A 22,987-nucleotide genomic window follows, 5' to 3' on the forward strand; every position below is an offset into this window, starting at 1 on the left:
TTGTATACTGACGTGAATATTCCTCTGAACTATGCAATTGGGCGTGCTCAATTTGCCAAAAATGGCCAGGTTACTTTTCAGAATGGTTGTGCTAATTCCTATCACCAGTACACAAGAACTCATAACCACCAATCTTCGGTGTTAGCATCTTTCTCATTTTTTCCAGTTTTCTTTTTCTTTTTTTATGTTTTTATATATGGCAAATTATTTAAGTCCATAAATTTTTAAGGAATTTCACACGTTCTGATTCCTTCCACTGCCGATCACCTTAGTTCCTCCAGTGTCTGAGTCATACTCTTCAAGATAGCCCTTTCAAAAAGAATTTTTCCTCAGTCCACAGTTGTCATGTCAGTCAGTCAGTCTCCCATTCTTTTAGTTGGGCTTCTTTGATCTCCAATGGAATATGGACATACTTCAAAATTCCCCACCTGTGATCTTTGGGATCCAATTTCCTCAAGCAATTTACTTTTGGACCATGTTTAGGGTCAGAGGAAATGGATCTGCCTGCTTCTGAGTTTTAGACACCCTCTAAACATGCATTAAGTTCAAATCATATTCACTCCTAAGCTATCATAGCTTAGAACAGTACAGATTGTTGGGATATGCCAATACCTTTTTAAAGTCCAGACACTGTGTTCTCAAGATAAAAACCTAAAAAAGGAAGTCATCTTTGTTTCATGTCAACATGAGAGTACTAAATCAGCATAGCTGATAATTTCCCACATATCTTAAGCTTTTAAATTATCAATTCTATAGTCCTGGAAGCAACCTTTGTGTTTATCAATACCCCCACCACTTGAATCTGTTTCAGGTACCATGTTCCTTCTTATCTGTATCAAAACTCATACTGAACAATGAGTTCTAGGTTGCAAAAGAGGATTTATTTTTGCACCCATCTATAAGTCTTTGTCTACAGATTAACAAAAACAAACATAAGTGCTATTAATTTTTGCCAGTCTGGTGGAAGTAAAGTGGCAGCTCTTGGCTGTCTTGATTTGCATTTCTCTGATTATAATTAAATTTGAGCCTTTTTTTTCTTTTTTGTTTTTTTGTATGCTTAGTATGTGAAACTAAGGTATTTATATATCCTTTGCTTATTTTCCTATTTGATTTCCTGTCTTGTTGATTTGTAGGAATTCTTTGTATATTCTAGACCTTCTTTTATTTGTTTTAAACACTGCAAATACTTTCTCCCAGTGCCTGTTTATATCCTTTGCCTACTTTTTTAAAATTTGATTTCCTCTCTTCTTAGTTTGTAGGAATTGTGTGTATATTCTAGACATTATTCCGTGTTTGTTTTAAACATTGCAAATACCTTCTCCCAGTCTGCAACCTTCGTGTTAACTTTGTGATGTCATTAATTAAGCAGATGTCCTAAATTTTGACCTTAGAATTTGGAGTCTTGTTTAGGAAGTCTTTATTTACACCTGGGTAACAGATTTTCCTGTATTTTCTAATATTAGCTTTATAGTTTTAACTTTCACCTTTATGTCTTTAATCCATCTGGAGTCCACTTTTAACATAGTTTCAAGTAAAAATTCAGCTTTTTTCTCTATACAGTGAATTTGTTTTTATATAACTGTCAGAAAAACAATCTTTCCAGTGTTTTGTGATGCCACCTTTATCACATATTAAGTTCCCATGTATATACTTTATTTATAAGCTCTCCATTCTATTCCATTGATCCTTTTCTTTGTTTCAGTGCCAGCAACACAATATTTTTATTACTGTGGCTTCGTGGTAGAGCCAGTTCTACCAGTAGGGCAGGTCTCCCTACTTTTATTTCCCTCTGAAAATAGACTTAGCTTTCATAGACCTTTATTCTTTCATATTCATTTTAGAGTGGGTTTTAGTTTCTCAACATTACTACTGGAATTTTTATTGGAATTTCATTGAACACATATAGATTAATTTGGGGGAGAACTGACATCTTTGCATGGAACACTCCCTCACCAGAATTCAATGGGGCAGGCTTCCTTCACCTCTTTCAGGTCTTTGCTGAAACATCAGGAAGGCCTTCCCTGACCATCCTAAATTAAGTAGCACCCTCACTCCTCATCACTCTTTCTTTCTCTTATTTAATCTTTTTCATAGCATTTATTACTATCCAACTTTAGATTATTTAATCTCTGCTTCTCTGCTAAAGATGTAAGATTCGTGAGGATAGGTGCCCTGTTTTGTTCTCTGCTGCACCCCTAGTACCCAGAACAATGCCTGGCCTATGGTGGCCACTCTGAATATTTGTTAAACAAATGAATAAAATCTTTACACTCCTGAAGTTATTTGAATTATGACATTTATTCAGCCCTTCTAATGTCCCTGAATGGAGTTTAGTTTTTCTTCTTTGATAAACTTCTTAGGCATTGCTTTGTGGTAAGGGAAGTTCGCCTGCCATTCCAGTAAACAATAACTGTTGCCTGCCATCAAGGCATCAGGCACTACAGCCACCTCCCCACACCCACAACAGTGCACCCTGAGGAGAATTCAGGATAGAGGAAAATAGGAAATATTCTGTGCTCTGGATACTGGCCCTAGAGAGTTAAGCTGCACATCTAAGGAAAAATTTCAGTGAGCCCAGAATCTTGCACCTTCCCATATGTAGAAAAGCTCTAAAATCACTAACTGGAGATGTTTGTCTTCTGTGATTAGCAGTAATCTTTTGATGTTCGTCTACATGGTTTTTCAGCAAAAACTCTCCTATATATCCTGGCTCCTCCCTTACCTCTTTGGAGTAGTTCCTCAGAGCTATCTGGGAGGCTGTCTCCCAGGCTCTAGTCCTCAGGTCCCGAATAAAACTTAACTTGCAACTTTTAGGTCGTGCGTTTTTCTTCAGTCCACAGTTTTTAGGCCAATTACTATAGACCAGGAGTTGGCAAACTACACCTGGGCATGTCAGCCTGTGCTCTGGTTTTGTAAATAAAATTTTATTGGAACATCCACATTCATTCATTTAACACTGTCTATGGCTGCTTTTGTTCAACAGTGACAGAGTTGAATGGCTGCGACAGAGACCACATGACCTGCCAAACAGAAACTATTTACTGTTTGCTCTTTACAGAAAGAGTTTGCAGATATTTGCTATAGACTTTAGTTGCTACTGTAGATTTTGTTATATTTTTTATTACATTTTTAAGGTGGTTATTCCTAATAGAGAAGAACACTATTGAATTTTGTAAGATGATTTCTATTCTTGCAAACTTGACAATAACTCTTTTATAGTTCTGATAGTTTCCCTGTTGATTATATTGTGTTTTCCATATAGACTATCATATCATTGGCAAGAATGGCAAGCAAAAGAGTACATACATCTTTCACTTTTTCTCATCTAAAAGAATTGGCCAGACTCTCCGAGACTCTAGCTAACACTAATAATGGGCACCAACGACTTAGTCCTGACCTTAATGCTACTGCATCAAGTTTCTCTAAGTATGAAAAAAATCATAACTCTTACCCTTTGGTCCATCAATGTGGTGAGTTATATTGAGAGATTTTCTGCTGTTGGGCCACCCTAGTACTCCTGGGATAACTCCTGTGCATCATGATTTTATCCTTTAAATGCCCTGTTGGATTTGAGCACCTATTATTTTGTTTAGGGTATTTGCTCCGTGGACTACCTTAATTGCCATCCAGAGATCTATGCAATGTGACTACTCCCTATTTTTCCAACCTCTCTGCTGGAACTACAAGCTAAGCATTATGCTAGACACTGGGTTACAGCACAGGCTAAGATACAGTCCCTGTCTTTAATAGCTCCCATTATAATGGCAGAAACAGACATTTATGCAGTTTGTGTAGTCACGAAAGGTATGCAAACAAAGGGCTCCTTCCCAAAACAAATGAATCTTTAGCACTGAACAAGAAGGTCTGCTTCCTTTTTCTTGGATGTAACTCAATACTCTTGCTTATGTATTATCTTCCTTAATACCCTTTCACTTTTGCCTTTTCCACTCATCTCTGGCTATGTGACACCTACACAACCAAAAAGCAAGATCAAATAATGGAAAGCATGTAACACAGTGCTTAAGGGCTCAGATTTGAGAGACAAATAGGTTCCAGTCCTAGCTATGCCATTTACTAGCTATGTGACCTTGGACATATGCAGCACCTTCCAGAGAATCCATTTCCTCGTCTGTCAAATTTAGAATAATAATAATACATTCACAAAGAGGATATAATGAACAGACCTTTGTGAAGGCTTTCAACACAGGGCCTGACAAACCGCCAGGATTTTCCCTTTCTATCCTTGTGTGATCATTCCTGGAACACAAGAAGGTCACAAAGTCTCTTTCCTGTGACTTCTGAAATTTGTTGGTAGCTAAGTAGCATCACTTGTTTTACATTTCATCATGTTCCCTATACAGTAATTCTTTGTATATCTTGGCTTCTAGTGCTACTATTTAAGAGCTATTTGTATATTGGGCAAGTTATTTAAACTCTCAGAATATCTATTTTCTCATCTATAAAACAAGCATAATTACAAGAGTATTTCATAGAGTTGTCATATGAATTAAATGATCAATATGCATAAAGGCCTAGCACAGTGCTTGGCACATAAGTGCTTAACACTTGATAGCTGTTTTCAATTTTAGTATTATTAATAAGGCTATATGCTTCTTAAGGGGAGAAATTGTGTTTTGTAATATAGTATAATGGCTAAGAGCACAGACTCTGGAGTCTTCAGTTCAAATCTGAACACCACAAGTATGTTGCTCAAGCTGGGTAAATCTCTCTAGGCCTCAGTCTTCTTATCTGAAAAATGGGGATGATTAAAAAAAAAAACCACAACAGTTCCTGGATGTTGTTGTAGAGATTAAAGGGGATAATACACTTACTTGGCATTTAGCAGAGTGCCTGACATAAATACTGATTTATTGAGCAATTATTGTGTGCCAGGTTATGTGCTAAATGTTTTATTTAGCCTTGTTCTAAATATTTTTTTCTGTGTACCCCGTAACCCCTGCTTAGTAGTACTCATATACTAACCTTTCAAATATTTATTGAATGAATGAGTGAGTGAATTAGTGAATGCTGACTTGTAGACCATAAGAATCTTGCCTGCATTAGCTGGTTTGTCCCAGGTTAACACTCCTCATTCCTCTGCCATGAGTTAGTGTATAAGCCATGAGGTTCAGCATCTGTAAAAAGCAGGAGAGCATGGAAAGGGGGTAGATTTTAGACCCTGACTCTTTTACTCTAGAGAAATCACTCATCCTTTAGTGCTTGGATTTATTTCTCAGAACTGGTAAAATGAATTAGAAAATGTTGCTGTAGGCAAAAGTGATAAAATTTACATTTAAGGTCATGGAGAACATAGAGAAAGGAACACCCCTTTGGAGGAAAGAAAAATCAATGCAACTGTTCTTGAGGGCAGTTAGCCTAAGGAAATAATTAAGGATTGTGCACAAAGGTATAGTATAAGGCATCTTATACTACATCACCATGTTAGTGATGTGTATAAATCAAAAAATGGAAATAATCTAGATGTCTCATAAAAGGAAGTGGAATAATTAAATGATACTTCATCCACAAAATGGCTGCATGGATATCGTGCAGCCATTTAAAAAAAAAGAAAATGTGTGGAAAATGAATTTAGCAACATGGAAAAATGTGCCAGTTCGTTAACTTATTGACTTTGTGACCTTAGGCAAATTACTTCTCTGCTTCAGTCTCATCATTAAATGGGAGTACTAATATTGCCTTCCTTATAGAATTATCATGAGGACTAAATGAATTATTACATGTAAAACTACTTGGGGGCTTCCCTGGTGGTGCAGTGGTTGAGAGTCCGCCTGCACATGCAGGGGACACGGGTTCGTGCCCCAGTCTGGGAGGATCCCACATGCCACGGAGCGGCTGGGACCGTGAGCCATGGCCGCTGAGCCTGCGCGTCCCGAGCCTGTGCTCCACAACGGGAGAGGCCACAACAGTGAGAGGCCTGCGTACCGCAAAAAAAAAAAAACTACTTGGAATTGTACCTGACCCATAGTAAACATTATGTAGACATGAGCTATAATTATTATGTGGGGGAAAAAAAAGTTTAAAAACAACGTGTATGGTATGCCATATATATATATATATATATATATATATATATATATATATATTATTTTTCCCCCACACCTTGCAGGATCTTAGTTCCCCAACTGGGTATCGAAACTGTGTCCCGGGCAAGGGAAGGCGGCGGCTCCGTGTCACCGGAGCCGGAGCGCGCAGGCCCATCCCGGCTGTCGGGGGGCGGGCGGCCCGGGCGATGGTGCCACGTGGTTCATGTATGTGCTGAGCTGGCTGTCGCTCTTCAGCCAGGTGGCCTTCATCACGCTGGCCATTGCAGCCGGACTCTATTACCTGGCAGAATTGCTAGAAGAATACACGGTGGCCACCAGCAGGATCATAGAATATAGGGTCTGGTTCTCCACAGCTGTGCTGATTGGCCTCTATGTTTTTGAGCGTTTCTCCACCTACATGATTGGCGTAGGCCTCTTCCTGGTCTACCTGGTCTACTTTGGCCTCCTCCAGACCTTCCCCTTCATCATGCTCACCTCGCCTAACTTCATCCTGTCCTGTGGGCTACTGGTGGTGAATCATTACCTAGCGTTTCAGTTTTTTGCAGAGGAATATTATCCTTTCTCAGAGGTCCTGGCCTATTTCACTTTCTGTCTGTGGATAATCCCGTTTGCGTTCTTTGTGTCACCGTCGGCTGGGGAGAACGTCCTGCCAGCCACCATGCAGCCTGGAGATGATGTGGTCTCCAATCACTTCACCAAAGGCAAGTGGGGCAAACGCTTAGGGATCCTGGTTGTCTTCTCCTTCATTCTCCTTCATCAAAGGGGCCAGTCGGCAGAAGATATACTGACCTTCTGCGGAGGGGATACCGGGGCAAGATCAGGAGAGTCAGGCCTCTGGGCCTCTGCACTAAGTGGGGGCCGGGAGCTGGAAGGCACCTTTCCCCAGCCCTGGCCCTCCTTCCCTCGACTCCCCCAGAAGCCCCCATCCCCACCGTCCTCAGGAGGCTCAGCTTGGCTCAGATCTGATGCTGCCAGAGGCTGAGACCTCAGAGGGCGCCAGGGAGGATGTGGTGCCTGCTTAGCCAGGAGGCCATGGTCCACCTGGGTGTGCAGAAGCTGAGCTCCTGTGGCCCTCCCGCCCCCTCTTGTGATGGGTCAGGAGTTCTGGCTCAGCCAGGGCAGGCAGGGCAGGGGCTGTGAAGCTGGAGAGCAGACAGGGATAATTGCTATGGGCAGATGGCAGTGGGGAGGGGCCGTGGCTTAACCCTTGCAAGAGAAAGTTTTTGCTGTTGAACTGTGATTTCTGTCCAAGTGCTGATTCCCGTTTGAATAGATTCTAGGTGACCCTGTTTGCCTTAATACCCTGAAAAAAAAAAAAAAGAAAAGAAAGAAACTGTGTCCCCTGCAGTGGAAGCATGGAGTCCTAACCACTGGACCACCAGGGAATTCCCTGGTGTGCTATTTTTTATAAAACATGTTCTATACAGAAAATGGTGTGAGGGTAAGTACTTCAAAATGTAATGGGCTTTGTTTGGTGTTGGAAATAAGCTGTACTTTTTATTGTTTCTGCCTGTCTTTTTTTTTTTTTAAATGATGAATGTATATTTCTTATGTAACTGAAAAGTAATAATAGTTAAAAAAAAAAAAAAACCAGTAAGAGATCATTGCTTTCGTAGGGGAGTAATGGGTACCTGGACTTTTTCACCCTGTCTGTGCTCTGCCTTTTTTTTTTTTTTTTTTTGTGGCTGCATTGGGTCTTCGTTGCTGCGTGGGCTTTTCTCTGGTTGCGGCCAGCAGGGGGTCTACTCTTCCTTGCGGTGCGCGGGCTTCTCATTGCAATGGCTTCCCTTGTGGAGCACTAGCTCTAGGCATGCGGGCTCAGTAGTTGTGGCACTCAGGCTCAGTAGTTGTGGTTCGCAAGCTCAGTAGTTGTGGTGCACGGGCTTAATTGCTCCACAGTATGTGGGATCTTCCCGGACCAGGGCTTGAACCCACGTCCCCTGCATTGGCAGGTGGATTCTTAACCACTGCACCACCAGGGAAGCCCCAAACCACTTGACTTTAAAATTGGTTCATATGAAATATTTTTCTAGCTCCTAAGTTATTAAAATTGTGATACCAAGTTCTTGTTTTAGATGCAGTGAAATGGGTATTCTACTGTTTCCTTGGCATTATAAATAAGTGAAAACCTACTGGAAAACAATTTGGAAGTAACTATCAAGAACCATCAAATCCTCATACCTTTTGATCCAACATTCCCACTTCTGGTAATCCAGGCTGAGGAAATAAGCAAAAATTTGAGGAAATGTAGATATATTTCATAATAAAACACTTAAAACAACCTAAATGTTCAGCAAAAGAGAAGTGGTTAAGTAAATTCTGCCATATCCATTGGATGAAATATTATGCAGCCATTAAAAATATTATTATGAGGACTCTACAGCAGCATGAAAATATGCTTAAGACATAATTTAAATTAGGTTAGCATGTTACAAATGATATGTACACTATTACTACTATTTTTAAAACTGTATATTAAGGAAAGATAAGGAAAATGCACCAAAATGATAGCAGTTGTATTGTAAGCTATGGGTAATTTTCCTTTTTGTTTTAGTAGTCTAATTGGACTTTTTAAAAAATAATTTATTTAATTAATTAATTTATTTTATTTTTGGCTGCGTTGGGTCTTCGTTGCGTTGTGCGGGCTCCTCATTGTGGTGGCTTCTCTTGTTGCAGAGCACAGGCTCTAGGCGTGCGGGCTTCAGTAGTTGCGACTCATGGGCTCAGTGGTTGTGGCTCATGGGCTCTAGAGCGTAGGCTCAGTAGTTGTGGTGCACAGGCTTAGTTGCTCCGTGGCATGTGGGATTTTCCCGGACTGGGGCTCGAACCCGTGTCCCCTGCATTGGCAGGCAGATTCTTAACCACTGTGCCACCAGGGAAGCCCTAATTGGACTTTATTGCTTTTATCTTTTAAAAATCAGTTTATTTTAAATGGATAAAATCCTTGGGAATTCCCTGGCAGTCCAGCGGTTAAGACTCCACACTTTCACTGCTGAGGGCACAGGTTCAGTCCCTGGTGGGGGAGCTAAGATCCCGCAAGCCGCACTGCCAAAAATAAAATAAAGGGGTAAAATCCATGTAAAAGCTATATAAGAAAGTTAGTGTTACTTCATCTTCCCCTGTACCCTATTTATTCATCAACTTCTGATTATTTCAAACATTGAATTTATCTTTACAGAAGATGAAGATTTCCTACTGATGAGGATATTCAGAAGAATGTGTCATAGACCCTGAAGAAATTTCTAAATTGAGTACCCCAAAAATGTTCTGGAGAGTGGAAGCATCCTTGGAATAAGTGCACTGCCTCCAAGGTAATGACAACTTGAAGTAAACAACATTCATTTGTACGTATAAGGTGTGTCCTGTTTTTAAAGAACCAGGCATAATACTGTTGTGGGCCCCAGACTGACCTTAAACTGGGACCACTCCTGAAATTCAGTCCTTATTAGATGTACCTGATAAGATAGGTGGCCTACAGGTAATAATCAATGTTAACCATTTATTAAGCACTTACTGTGTTCTGGGCACTGTGCTAAAAAAACGCAAAAACTGTCGCATCTTAAACTCTTTCAGCAATCTTTTGAGACAGACATTATTATCTTCATTTTACTGGTAAGGAAGCTGAGACTCATGGAGAAACATGGCCAAGGTCACAGCTGTGAGAGGTAGAACTAGATTTTAACCTTGGTTGTCTGACTCAAGGCTCACTTGCTATGCAGTCCTGCTCTTATTACTTGCACTAGTTTATCGGGGTGGGGATGGAGGGTTATAGTGATGAGGAATAAGAGAAAAGCTTGCATAGGGAAGACAGCCTGATGTCTGTGTATGACATTAGTCCCAACGTGAGCCTTGAGGACATGTCTGTATCAGATTCATGTAGAGAAAGGGGTTATAGGTTAAAGCTTTTTCCTGTTCCATTCCAGTTCTCATGCAGAGCTACTCTGGGGTCCAGGGGACAAATATGTGACAAAGTAGAGCAGGGTCTCTTCTACTCTTTTTTTTTCAGTATAGTTGGTTTACAATATTGTGTTAGTTTCAGGTATACAGCAAAGTGATTCAGTCATTTTATATATATATATATATATGTATTCTTTTTCAGATTCTTTTCCCTGTATATAGCAAAGAGATTCAGTCATATATACATATATATTCTTTTTCAGATTCTTTTCCGTTATACGTTATTACAAAATATTGAGTATATTTCTCTGTGCTGTACAGTAGGTCCTCATTGGTTACCTATTTTATATATAGTAGTATGTATATATTAATCCCAGTCTCCTAATTTATTCCCCCTCTTTCCCCTTTAGTAACTATAAATTTGTTTTCTATGTCTCTGGGTCTATTTCTGTTTTGTATATAAGCTCATTTGTATCATTTTTTTTTGTTAGATTTCACATATAAACGATATCATATGATATTTGTCTTCCTCTGTCTGGCTTACTTCACTTAGTATGATAATCTCTAGGTCCGTCCACGTTGCTGCAAATGGCATTATTTCATTCTTTTTATGGCTAAGTAATATTCATATATATATATATATATCACATCATCTTCTACTCTTTGAAATACACTCCACTTTGTTACAACTTAGATTTTGAGGGATTGTTCTGTTACTTTGAGGTAGACACAAAAGAGGATACAAGAGCAGCAGAGTTCTTGAATGCAACAGTCTTCAGTGTGTCTCTCTCTTGAGTCATAGTGCTCCAGTCTGGATAGGTGGCATCCAGATGCTATGTCTGGAGCACAGTTGTCATCGTAGAATGTTCCTTACAGCCACTTGGGAATTCTCTTTGCTTCTCTCCTGTGTTGACTCTCCTGTTTCCTGAATCCCATAACTTTCTTTCTCTTTTCTAAAAAAAAAAAATGTAGATTTAACTGACATATAACATTGTGTTAATTCAGGTGTACAACATAATGATTCAATATATGTATACATTCAAAATGATCACAGTAAGTCTAGTTAACATCCATCACTGCACAATTTTTTTCCTTGTGATGAGAACTTTTATCATCTACTCCATAACTTTCTCTATCTTTTTTTGCCCTCTAGTTTTGGTGGCCATGTCTTATGAAAGAATGCACTAGAAGTAAGTTCTTCCCTTGTTGCAGAGCACGGGCTCTAGGCATGCGGGCTTCAGTAGTTGTGGCACGCAGCCTCAGTAGTTGTGGCACACGAGCTTAGTTGCTCCGCGGCATGTGGGATCTTCCCGGACCAGGGCTCGAACCCATGTCCCCTGCATTGGCAGGCAGATTCTCAACCACTATGCCACCAGAGAAGTCCGAAGTAAGGTTTTTTAACACTTTGTATATCTTTTATTTATTTATTTATTTATTTTGGCCAGGCCGTGCAGCTTGCAGGATCTTAGTTCCCCGACCAGGGATTGTACCAAGGCCCAAGCAGTGAAAGCGCCAAGTCCTAACCATCGAACCACTAGGGAATTCCCAACACCTTGTATATCTGATTTTGTCTTATCCATATGTTTTAATGATGGTATTGATAGTTTAACAGGGTATAGGATCCTAGGTTGAAAATCATCTTCTTTCAGAAATTTTGAAGGTATTCTTCCCTTCTCTTCTACTTCTAGGTCTGAAGGTCTGAAGCCACTCTGATCCCTGAACCTCTATCTGGGACCAGTTTCTTATCTTCTTAGAAGATTATAGGATCTTGTCTTTGTCAACAGTGTTCTGATATTTCACAGTGTGTGGGTCTTAATGTGGGTCTATTCTCATTTATTGTCCTGGGTACTCCTTATTTTATGATTTCCTCAACTCTTTTTTTATATATTCTCTTTTTATGAAACTTTTATTCAACTGTTGCACTTCCTTGACTGGTTCTCTAATTTCCATATCTTTTTTCCTCCTAGTTTCCATATCTGTGTCTTTTTGCTCTACTTCTAGGCGATTTCCTCAACTTTATCTTCCATTCTTTCTATTGGGCTCTTGCTTCTACTTTCATGTTTTTTTCATTTCAAAGAACTTTTTTTCCCTTCTGAATATTCTTTATTATTGTTTATTGCTATTTTTTTCATATATTCAGATATCTTTTCTTCTAGTTGAGGCTATGCATGATAGTTTTAAAATTTTTATTTTCTCGGGCTTCCCTGGTGGCGCAGTGGTTGGGAGTCCGCCTGCCGATGCAGGGGACGCGGGTTCGTGCCCCGGTCCGGGAGGATCCCGCGTGCCGCGGAGTGGCTGAGCCCATGGGCTGTGGCCGCTGAACCTGCGCGTCTGGAGCCTGTGCTCCGCAGCGGGAGAGGCCGCAGCAGTGAGAGGCCCGTGTACCGCAAAAAAAAAAAAAAATTAATTTTCTCTGCATTGTCTCAGTTTCTTCCAAGTTTCTTTCTTCTCTTTGTTTTCATCTCTTTCTTTCCTGTTAGAGGAAATCCTCGTGTCCCATAATCCTTGGCTTTCTGCTCATGAATAAAAGTGGGGGACTAAAAACTGATTGGAAACTCTGTGCATGAAGGGGAGAATCATTGACCATGAGGTCATTTGTCCATGAACCAATGACCATGAGGGACCATTAGCTGGAAGACCTCAGTGTCATTATCTTTACATCTTTCATATTGGGCTTCATTTTCCCCAAAGAAGAAGATACATCTTCCCAGGAGGTAAAGGTTGGCTACCAGAATTCCGGGAGCAGAGTGCGGAAAAAGTCTACTGATTGCCCCTTTTTCAGTATGATGCTCTTAACTGTTCCTGGTGACCTGTATTACTCCAGAGATTGTTTTACTCTCTCAAGAGAATACCCCCCATACTTCTGCTGAGGTGGAGGAGGGGCAGTCACCTGGAGGGTACGGTGAGGGAAGCCAACTGACCTTCAACTAGTCCTTCTTAGTTTAGCTGTTCTTCACCCCCACCTCCAGGGATACCACTGGTTAATTCTTGAACATATCCAGGCTGCCTCTCAGCTTTCTCCAGTTTCTGGTCCAGGATTCCACATTCTTGGGTCTGCCGGGCCTTTTAACACTCATTCATTTGCTTTCTCACCTGCAAAATTCTGTTGTATTTATTACCCCCTCTCCCTTTCCATATTCTTTAAAATAATCCTTTACTGAAGTTTTAGTGCGATGGGACTGGGAGGGGAGGAAGTGGAAAGGAAAATTACATGCATGAGAAATTATATTCACTGTCTTTATCCAGAACTCTTTAATTTTTTTGTTTTGTTTTTATGGAATTATACCACATTCTACTATTTACACACAGGCAATTTACTTGGTTTTCTCTGTGCTTCATCAGCAAAATGGGAGAAATGATGGTATCTACTTTATACTATTGTGAAGATTAAGCAAAATACCATACTTAATTGTTTTTAAGAAACACATTCTTTCCAGATTTTTACATCTCTGGAGTCGAGTCAGAATGTTAACACAGGTCCAAGTATCTTGTAAACATTCAGTAAACAATTATCTTAGGTTCAGTGAAATATGGTAATACATGTAACACACTTCACAGAGAGCCTGAAACAAGGTGTGCAATAAACGTAGAAGACAGGATTATTATTATGCACACTAAACCATACTTAATATTCCAAAACCTGCTTGTCCTACTTAATACAATCTTGTGTCCATTCTTCTGCCTTAGTAGAAAGAGATCTACCTTACTCTCTTTGAAGTTATATGATATTCCATAGAATCGATGTTCCATTTAATCACTCTTCCATGGATGGACATTTTTTTTTTCAAATTTTTTCCTGAAATACCAATAGCAAGCACTCTAGTAATATATCCTTATAGACATGTGTTAGTATTTCTGTATGATAAAGACCTAGAAGTGGAATCACTCTATCACACTCATATGGAAAGTGTCTAATAGGAATTTCCAGAGTAAAAGAGGCATGTGAGTGATTAATCAGGATCCTGATTTAGGTAGGCATCTGTAGTTGTGGAAAGCACACGAGACTTAAAGACAAAAGACCTAAATCCCAATGGTAGCTCTACCGCTTATCTGGGGAAATATTGTTTGTTCTTTCATTTATTCAAAAATATGTACTGAATTCTACCTGCTCTGTGCCAGACACAGTGTTAGAGACTAGGAATACAGAGATGAGTAAGACACAGTCCTTGCCCTCAAGAAATTTACAGTAATCGGTAAGAAGATGGACAAAGAAACAGATGCCACTTGCTCTCTGTGTGACCTTGGGAAGTTGCTTAACCTCCTGAATGTCTGTTTCTTTTTCTGTAAAATGGGTGGTAGTCCTTATACCATAGGGTTTTTGTGAAGATTACATGAAATAATGTATGAGTGCCCTGTACGGTTCCTGGCACAGAGTGTGCACTCAATAAATGGAAGCTATCATTATTGTTTTAGTAATATGATAATTGTAATAAATAATTTGTTACAGTTGCTGTGATAGAAGCTGCTATGTGTTCTACCTCTTTGAACTCACTTCGACAGTATTAAATGAATTGTTAAGAGACAGTAACATAGCATATTCAAAGTGGCACTAGGTAGAGACTTCCCTGGCGATCCAGTGGTTAAGACTCCATGCTACCAATGCAGGGGGCTTGAGTTCTATCCTTGGTCAGGGAACTAAGATCCCACATGCCGCGGGGCGCAGCCAAAAAACCAAACAAACAAAAGTGGCACTAGGTAAATATTAGTTTTATTTTTTGCCTTTTATGTTGGGACAAAGGGTAAATAAGCAGATGGAAACGCAAACATCCATATGTTTGAACACAGCAACGATCTTCCCAGTCCATGTGTCACAGAGCCAATTCTGGGCACTTCCTTAGCTACATAGATTTCACTTCTGGCTATATCTGAACGTCTGGAATGAGGCTGCATACCTCCCTGCCCACAGCCACAAATAATCACGGAGACAGGATGTTCATATGTCCCACAGCTGATGGCTGCCTGCTGCAAGGGATTCTTTTCTCCCAGTTTACAAAGCACAGCACAGCTTGTACCCCCATCCTTAATGGGGGTCACTTATTTGCTTGACACTGACTTTTATGAAATTGTTTCTTTTCTTTCGCACACAGACGTAAAACAAGAATTAAAGGAGGGACTTCCCTGGTGGCGCAGTGGTTGAGAATCCGCCTGCCAATGCAGCGGACACGGGTTTGAGCCCTGGTCCGGGAAGATGCCGCAGAGCAACTAAGCCCGTGCACCACAACCACTGAGTCTGCGCTCTAGAGCCTGTGAGTCACAACTACTGAGCCTGCATGCCACAACTACTGAAGCCCGCGCGCCTAGAACCCATGCTCCGCAACAAGAGAAGCCACCACAATGAGAAGCCCGTGCACCCCAAAGAAGAGTAGCCCCAGCTCACCACAACTAGAGAAAGCCCGCATGCAGCAACAAAGACCCAACGCAGCCAAAAATAAATAATTAATTAATTTTTTAAAAAAAGAATTAAAAGAGGTATATCTTGATACCAAAAATTCTCAGCTTTAGCTACTAATTAAATTTAAAGATAATTCTAGAGGCAAATTTAAGCACAATGAAGTGATAGAAAAGAGCAGCATAAATATTTGGGATGGACTCTCTATTTAGAGGTTAACTAGTGTTTAATGACTAGATACATTGTTTTGTTTTATTTTTTCCCCCTGTTTCTTTACTCCCCCTAGAGGGTTTTTAAAGCACCTATATTTATTTCTCCTGTCTGGATATGTACCTAGCTATGCAGATCATACCACATTCCCCTGGATTTTTACAAACTGACTCTCCTTGCAGAGGTGGTGTGGTGCAATGGTCTAGAGCCCAAGTTTTGGAGTCAGGCAGACCTGGGTTTCAATTATAGCTCTTCCATTTACTAGCGCTGGGATCTCAGGCAAAAATTTCTAAAGCTCAGTTTCCTCAGCTGTAAATGGGCAATATTAATATCAATACTATGATATTAGCTTTATAGAATGAACATGGGTTAAAAGAGATAATACATGTGAACTCCTCTACACAGTCTCACAGTGTGGGCTTTTAGTTTTTAGTTACGATCATTTGTAATTTCATTAAGGTGCCTCATGCAGTGCTTGGCACGTAGTTAACGCTCAAAACCTGGCAGCTGTTATGATAAGTTACCTATGGTTTCTAACCGCCAGGATTATGCCTTTGTTACTTAACTTGTTTTGGTTTTTTTGGCTGTGTTGGGTCTTCGTTGCTGCGTGCGGGCTTTCTCTAGTTGTGGCGAGCGGGGGCTACTCTCCTTTGTGGTGCGTGGGCTTCTCACTGTGGTGGCTTCTCTTGTTTCGGAGCTCAGGCTCTAGGCGCGTGGGCTTCAGTAGTTGTGGCACATGGGCTCTAGAGCGCAGGCTCAGTAGCTGTGGCGCACGGGCTTAGTTGCTCCGCGGCATGTGGGATCTTCCCAGACCAGGGCTCGAACCCCTGTCCCCTGCATTGGCAGGCGGATTCTTAACCACTGTGCCACCAGGGAAGCCCTGTTATTTACCTTTTTAAATTTGTTAGTGACTGGGACTTCCCTGGCGGTCCAGTGGTTAAGACTCTGTGCTTCCACTACAGGGGGCATGGGTTCGAACCCTGGTCAAGGAACTAAGACCCCACATGCCACGCGGCCACAAAAACAAATGAAACAAAACAAACAAACAAAAAACCTATAAATTTGTTAGTGATTAACATGATCTTTAGCCTAGTACCTGGAAACTTTTCTCATCATCTCTGTAACTCTGACAATGCCTGGCACCATTCCTAGCACACAGTAGGCACTCAGTACATCGCTGTTGAACCATATTCAGTTGAACTGAACATCTATTCAGACATTAGGACAGGAGCTGTGTCACTAAATAGCTGTCATTCCAAAACAGACAGCTAAACCTGACACAGACATGCTTGCATACTTTGTAAGCCATTATTTCAACTTCCTGCATTGCAGGCATCTCAGTTAATATTCCATTCCACTCACATGACCCTTTGAAGGAACATAAAAACTAATAGAAATATCTAGTTTAGCAGCTAAGAGAATGAGCTTTGGTCTAGGTAGATCCAGGCTTACATCCTGGCTCCAGCACCGTCTAGTGGGTCAGTTACTTCGTCTCTCTTAGAACCTCAGTTTTCTCATCTGTGAAAAGGGGATAATCATAGCGCCTGTTTCATCAGGTTATGGTGAGACTAGTGCCTTCCATGTGCTGTTCTCTTTCCTGGAACAGTGTTCCCCTGAGTTTCGCTCCTGCCTTTTCGGCTTGACTGTCACTTTTTCCAGAAAGCCTTCTTTGCCACCCATGATAGGTTGGGTTCACTGTTGTACTCTCACTCCAGTGTCTGCCAATTACCCTTTGTAATTACTTCTTCAGCTACTCAATTCCTTTCTGGGTTGTGAGCTTCCACAGGATAGGGATGGTGTCTGTCTCATTCATTCCTGTGTCTCCAGTGCCTAACAGTCCCTTGATACATAATATTTTGGGTGGACTATATTTGTTAACTGAATGAAATAATGAGATAATAATACACAAAAACACAGAGCCTAACATTTAGCAAGCTCTCAATAAATGGCCTATATAATTGTCAACAACACAGTATTGGTGCTGAGTTTATTCACCTTGAGAAAACTAATATAGTGAGAAAAGCAGCAAATTAGAGATAGGTGTTGTGAATCTAGTTCTGTATCTCGTTTGACATATGTCCTTGGCCAAATCTTAATTCTTCTCATTTTTCCACTATTAAAATAAACATAAGAAATTCACCCTGGCGGGCTTCCCTGGTGGCGCAGTGGTTGAGAGTCCGCCTGCCGATGCAGGGGACACGGGTTCGTGCCCCGGTCCGGGAAGATCCCACATGCCGCGGAGCGGCTGGGCCCGTGAGCCATGGTCGCTGAGCCTGCGCGTCCGGGGCCTGTGCTCCGCAATGGGAGAGGCCACAGCAGTGAGAGACCCACGTACCGCAACAGAAAAAAAAAAAAAAAAAAGGAAATTCACCCTGGTGTCCTGCTTAGCTTGGTCTTTGTAAAGTCTGCCCTTTGCCAGACCACACCTGACAGGCTATCCTATGTATGCCCAGAGTTTCTAGATAGGGATCCTATAATGCCCTAGCACTCCTCTGCTTTCTCAGCTGCTCACTGTTGACCCGTGACCCTAATCCATCTGACCCTGTCTAGCCCCTCAGTTTGTTGGCTACCAGCTACCTGTTGGCTACCTCCCAGCTTCCAGCCTTGAACTACATTCATCCTCACGATAAAGTCCAAAATCCTTAAGGTGCTAACTGGAGCTTCTTCTTCTTCCCACCTTTCCCTTCACTGTCCTCCAGCCACCAGACTTTCCTGAAGTGCCCTGGAGGCACTAATCTCCCTGAATCAGGCTTTTAGACCTGCCAGTTCCTCTGCTGGGAGCATCGTCCCCACTCTATTAGGCTAACCCCTACTCAACCTTCATGTTTCAGCTTCAATATCACTTCTTCAGGGAGCATTAAGTGGCTCCCTTGAAAGAAATTAGATTTCCCTGTTATATGCCATCTTCCTTGTAGATCTGGTGTGATATGTAGTCAGAGCTTCACATTATAAAAACAGAAGTTAAGAATCGACTTACATGTGAAATTTCTGTTTTTAATGCTGGCAAGTAATTTAAAAATTGTAACACACTGAGGGCCAACCAAAATATCTGTAGGTTAGTGAACGCCTGTGGCCTGCCTGTTTGCAACCTGACCTGTTCAACCTTTGGCTATACTTGGTAACTATTCCTGTGTTAATCATCACTCTATTTATTAACTGTCCACTCCATGCCAGGCACTGTGGTTGGTGCTTTACATAGATGAGTTCACATAATATCCAAAACCACCTGGGAGGCCATAGAGTTCAGAGAGGTTAAGACACTTGCCCAAGGTCACAGTTTGTAAGTGGTGCGGCCAGGTATTAAAGGTCTTTTCTTGACACACAGTAGTTTCTTGCACTACCGTGTGTCGAGAAACAATTTGTCAGGGACTTCCCTGGTGGTGCAGTGGTTAAGAATCTGCCTGCCATTGCAGAGGACACGGGTTTGAGCCTTGGTCTGGGAAGATCCCACATGCCTGGGAGCAACTAAGCCCATGCACCACAACTACTGAGCCTGTGCTCTAGAGCCCGTGAGCCACAACTACTGAGCCCGCGTGACACAACTACTGAAGCATGTGTGCCTAAAGCCCGTGCTCCGCAACAAGAGAAGCCACCGCAATGAGAAGCCCGTGCACCGCAATGAAGAATAGCCCCTGCTCGCTGCAACTAGAGAAAGCCCGTGTGCAGCAACGAAGACCCAATGCAGCCAGAAATAAACAAGTAAATAAATTTATTTTTAAAAAGTAATTATTTAAAAAAAACACAATTTGTCAGTTTAGAATGGGAGAGGCTTCTGCAGGTTTGCCTAACAACAACTCTTAATATTGGTTGTGTGCTCACTAAGTGCCAGGCAGTGTGCTACACACTTTATAAATTTATTTTATAGTAGCGGGGACTACGCTTCGTTGCGGTGCACAGGCTTCTCATTGTGGTGGCTTCTCTTGTTGTGGAGCACGGGTTTTAGGCACGCGGGCTTCAGTAGTTGTGGCACGCAGGCTTTAGAGCACAGGCTCAGTAGTTGTGGCGCACGGGCTTAGTTACTCCACAGCATGTGGGATCTTCCCGGACCAGGGCTCGAACCCGTGTCCCCTGAATCGGCAGGCGGATTCTTAACCACTGCGCCACCAGGGAAGCCCCAGCTACACACTTTAAATGATCCGATTCAATCCTCACATCTATTCAAAGGAGCTACTATTATCTCCACTTCATAGATGAGGAACCTGAGGTATAGACTGGTCTCTGATTTACCCAAGAGTCAGAATTCAAACCCAGACAATCTGAGACCACAGTCCCCACACTTAGGAACTCCTATCACCAGTTTGTGTTTGTAGCAGAGTAGTGGTCTGACGGGCAAAAAGAAAAATGTGTAAGTCCCTGTTTCTCCAATCCAGAGTCCCACAGAGGACTCATTTGAGAGAGGGATCCGCGTGGGTTATTTCCATGAACCTGCTGTTGACAGATGTGGCCTGCAGGTGGCAGCAACATCCACAGTCTCAATTCTGCAATGTTCAAAGAAAGGTTAAGGAAGCTTTATATAGTCAGACTCACTCATTTGCATTTTACTGAGTGATTGGCCCAGTTAATTCTTTGCCAGTTAATTGGACTTGGTTCTCAGCCCAGTAAAGACTGTCAGGATTTGGGAGCCCTTCACAGTTTGTGAAAGAAAAGATCTCAGGATTTGAAACTATGGTGAAGTCATTCAGTCCAGCAACCATTGTGGTGATTTTAAACTGTGTTAGGTGGAACTGGGTTTCAGTAGTCCCCAACACATATTGAGATCTTAGCTTTTTTTTTCTTAATATTTATTTATCTATTTATTTAGCTACATCAGGTCTTAGTTGAGGCACTCAGGATCTTTCATTAGGCATGTGGGATCTAGTTCCCTAACCAGGGATTGAACCCAGGCCCCCTGCATTGGGAGTGCAGAGTCTTAGCCACTGCACCACCAGGGAAGTCCTGAGATCTTAGCTTTTTAAAAAAATTCCCTATTTTGTTTTTGTTTTTAAGGTACAGTAATGTGTACATTTAAGGAAAAATTCAATAGCACAAAAGTGCTATACAGTTTAGAGTCAGTTTCTCTATCACGTTCAAATCACATGATTTTCCCACCCCAGAGAAAAGCTTGTGTATTCTTCCAGGTGTAGATTATGGATATAAGAGAATATGCATCTATCCTTTGAAAAAAATAAATGATAACCTAAAACTATAAAGTTCCAGAAGAAAACTTAGGGGGAACATTTTGTGATCTCAGGTTAGGCAAAGATTTCTCAGATATGACATGATTCACAAGGTGGGGGGGAAAGGACAAATCAGACTTTAACAAAATTTTAAAATTCTGCTCTGTGAAAGATATTGTTAAGAGAATGAAAAGACAAACCACAGACTGGGAGAAAACATTTGCAAATTGCATATCTGATAAAGGTCTTGTACCTAGAATATATGAAGAACTCTCACAACTCAATAATAAGAAAATAACCCAGTAAAAGAATGGGCACGGGATTTCCCTGGTGGTCCACTGGTTAAGAATCCACCTTCCAATGCAGGGGACGTGGGTTTGATCCCTGGTCAGGGAACTAAGATTCCCACGTGCCTCAGGGCAACTAAGCCCGTGTGCTCTAGAGCCGTTGCGCCACAACCAGAGAGAAATCTGCGCGCTGCAACAAAGATCCCGCGTGCCGCAACTAAGACCCAATGCAGCCAAATAAATAAATTTTAATAAAAAAGGCACAAGACTAATAAAAATACTTCGCTAAAGAAGATGTACAGATAGGGATTTCCCTGGTGATCCTGCCTGGCATGCTGCAAGGCCAAAAAAAAAAAAGAGGCTGAATATTGTTATGCATTAGGGAAATGCATATTTTGCTGAGATACCACTACACACATGTTGGAATGGCTGAAAACTAATACTAATTATTTTCAAAAAAACTGACAATTCCAAATGCTGATAAGCACGCAGAGCAAGTGGTGCTCTCAATTTTTGCTGGTGGAAATGCAAAATGGTGTGAACATTTTGTTAAAGAGTTTGGTGGTTTTTTTAATAATGTTGGACATACATTTACCATACAACTCAGCAATCCCATGCCTAGTTCTTTACCTGAAAGAAATAAAAACCTATGTTTACACAAAAATCTGTATACAGATGTTTATAGGAGCTTTATTGACAGTCAACAAAAACTGAAAACCATCCCAATGCCCTAAAACTGGTAAATGGAAAAACAAACCATGGTACATCACTGCAATGGAATACTATTCAGCAGTAGAAAGAAACAAAATACTGAGACATGAGACAACATGCATGAATCGCACATGCATTATTCTAAGTGAAAGTACCCAGACTCAGAAAGCTATTTGTTTTTTATTCCATTTATATGACTTTCTGGAAAAACCCAAATTATAGGAACAGAAAACAGATCAGTAGATGCCATGGGTTGGGTGAGGAGGAGAGGCTGACTACAAAAGATAGCACAAGGGGATGTTCCGGGGTGATGGAACAGTTCTTACCTAAATGATTATGGTGGTGGTTACACAGGTATATGCATTTGTCTCATAGAGCTGAACACCAAAAAGAATGAAATTTACAGGGTCCAATCCCTGGTTGGGATACTAAGATCCTATAAGCCGCACAGCGCCAACAAAAAACCCCACAAACAAAACCCAATACTTCACTTCCCCACCAAAGCAATTGATTTCAGGTTGGCATAATAGCAGTTGTTGATCTAAATAAATTGTTTTTCCTTACCAAAGAAAAGAGTATTTTGCACACTGCTCTGCCCCATGCTTGCTTTTTTTTTAAATAGAGAACTATTTCAAGAAGCAGGTAAAAAGAGGTTTATGTAACATCCAAGTACCTTTCACCAACTTTGTCAAATCTTAACCTTTTGCCTTATTTCCTTAGTTTTTTTTAAGAAAAAAAATAAGAGAGATGTGTTAAGCCCCAATGTATCCTCTCTTTCACCCAATCTTTTCCTTCCTCCTCAAGAAGTAATCACCTACCTGAATATTTTATTTCCACACATGATTTTATATTTTTACAATGTATATATGAACCTTTAAACAGTACATAGTGTTGCTTGGCACGTTGTAAAATTTTGTATACATGGTATCCAGCTGTATCTATCTACAGCTTTCTTCTCCCCTCAACATTTTGTTTTATCCATGTTGATAACCAGTAGCTTGAGTTTATTCATTTTAACTGTTTTGAATTATTCTGTATTATGAATATATCACAATTAATTTGCCCATTATCCAGTAGATGGATATATAGATTGTCTCCGGTTTTTTTTCCATTTCAAACAGTGCTACAATGAACATTCCTGCACCTGCAGCCTGTGTCAATGTTCATTGTTGAAAATTTGGAAGCTTAAAAAAAACAGAAAGATGAAAACTAATATTGCCTTCCATAACAGTTATTATTAATATTTTTTGAGCATTAAACCAGGTACAATGC

At 41.0% G+C, this 22,987-nt stretch overlaps 1 non-coding gene and 1 pseudogene across 1 annotated transcript; one reads left to right on the forward strand and one right to left on the reverse strand.

The window, feature by feature from the left end:
- Nucleotides 1-815: 815 nt before the first annotated feature.
- On the reverse strand, nucleotides 816-941 carry LOC137220365 (small nucleolar RNA SNORA40). The gene has a single exon (XR_010941664.1). It is a non-coding gene; the product is annotated as a small nucleolar RNA SNORA40 (small nucleolar RNA).
- A 5,298-nt stretch (nucleotides 942-6,239) lies between these two features.
- On the forward strand, nucleotides 6,240-6,853 carry LOC137210183 (protein TEX261 pseudogene; annotated as a pseudogene).
- The last annotated feature ends 16,134 nt before the right edge of the window (nucleotides 6,854-22,987 follow it).

The sequence above is a fragment of the Pseudorca crassidens genome, chromosome 2 (assembly GCF_039906515.1).
Source record: "Pseudorca crassidens isolate mPseCra1 chromosome 2, mPseCra1.hap1, whole genome shotgun sequence".
NCBI classification, from domain to species: Eukaryota; Metazoa; Chordata; class Mammalia; order Artiodactyla; family Delphinidae; genus Pseudorca; species Pseudorca crassidens.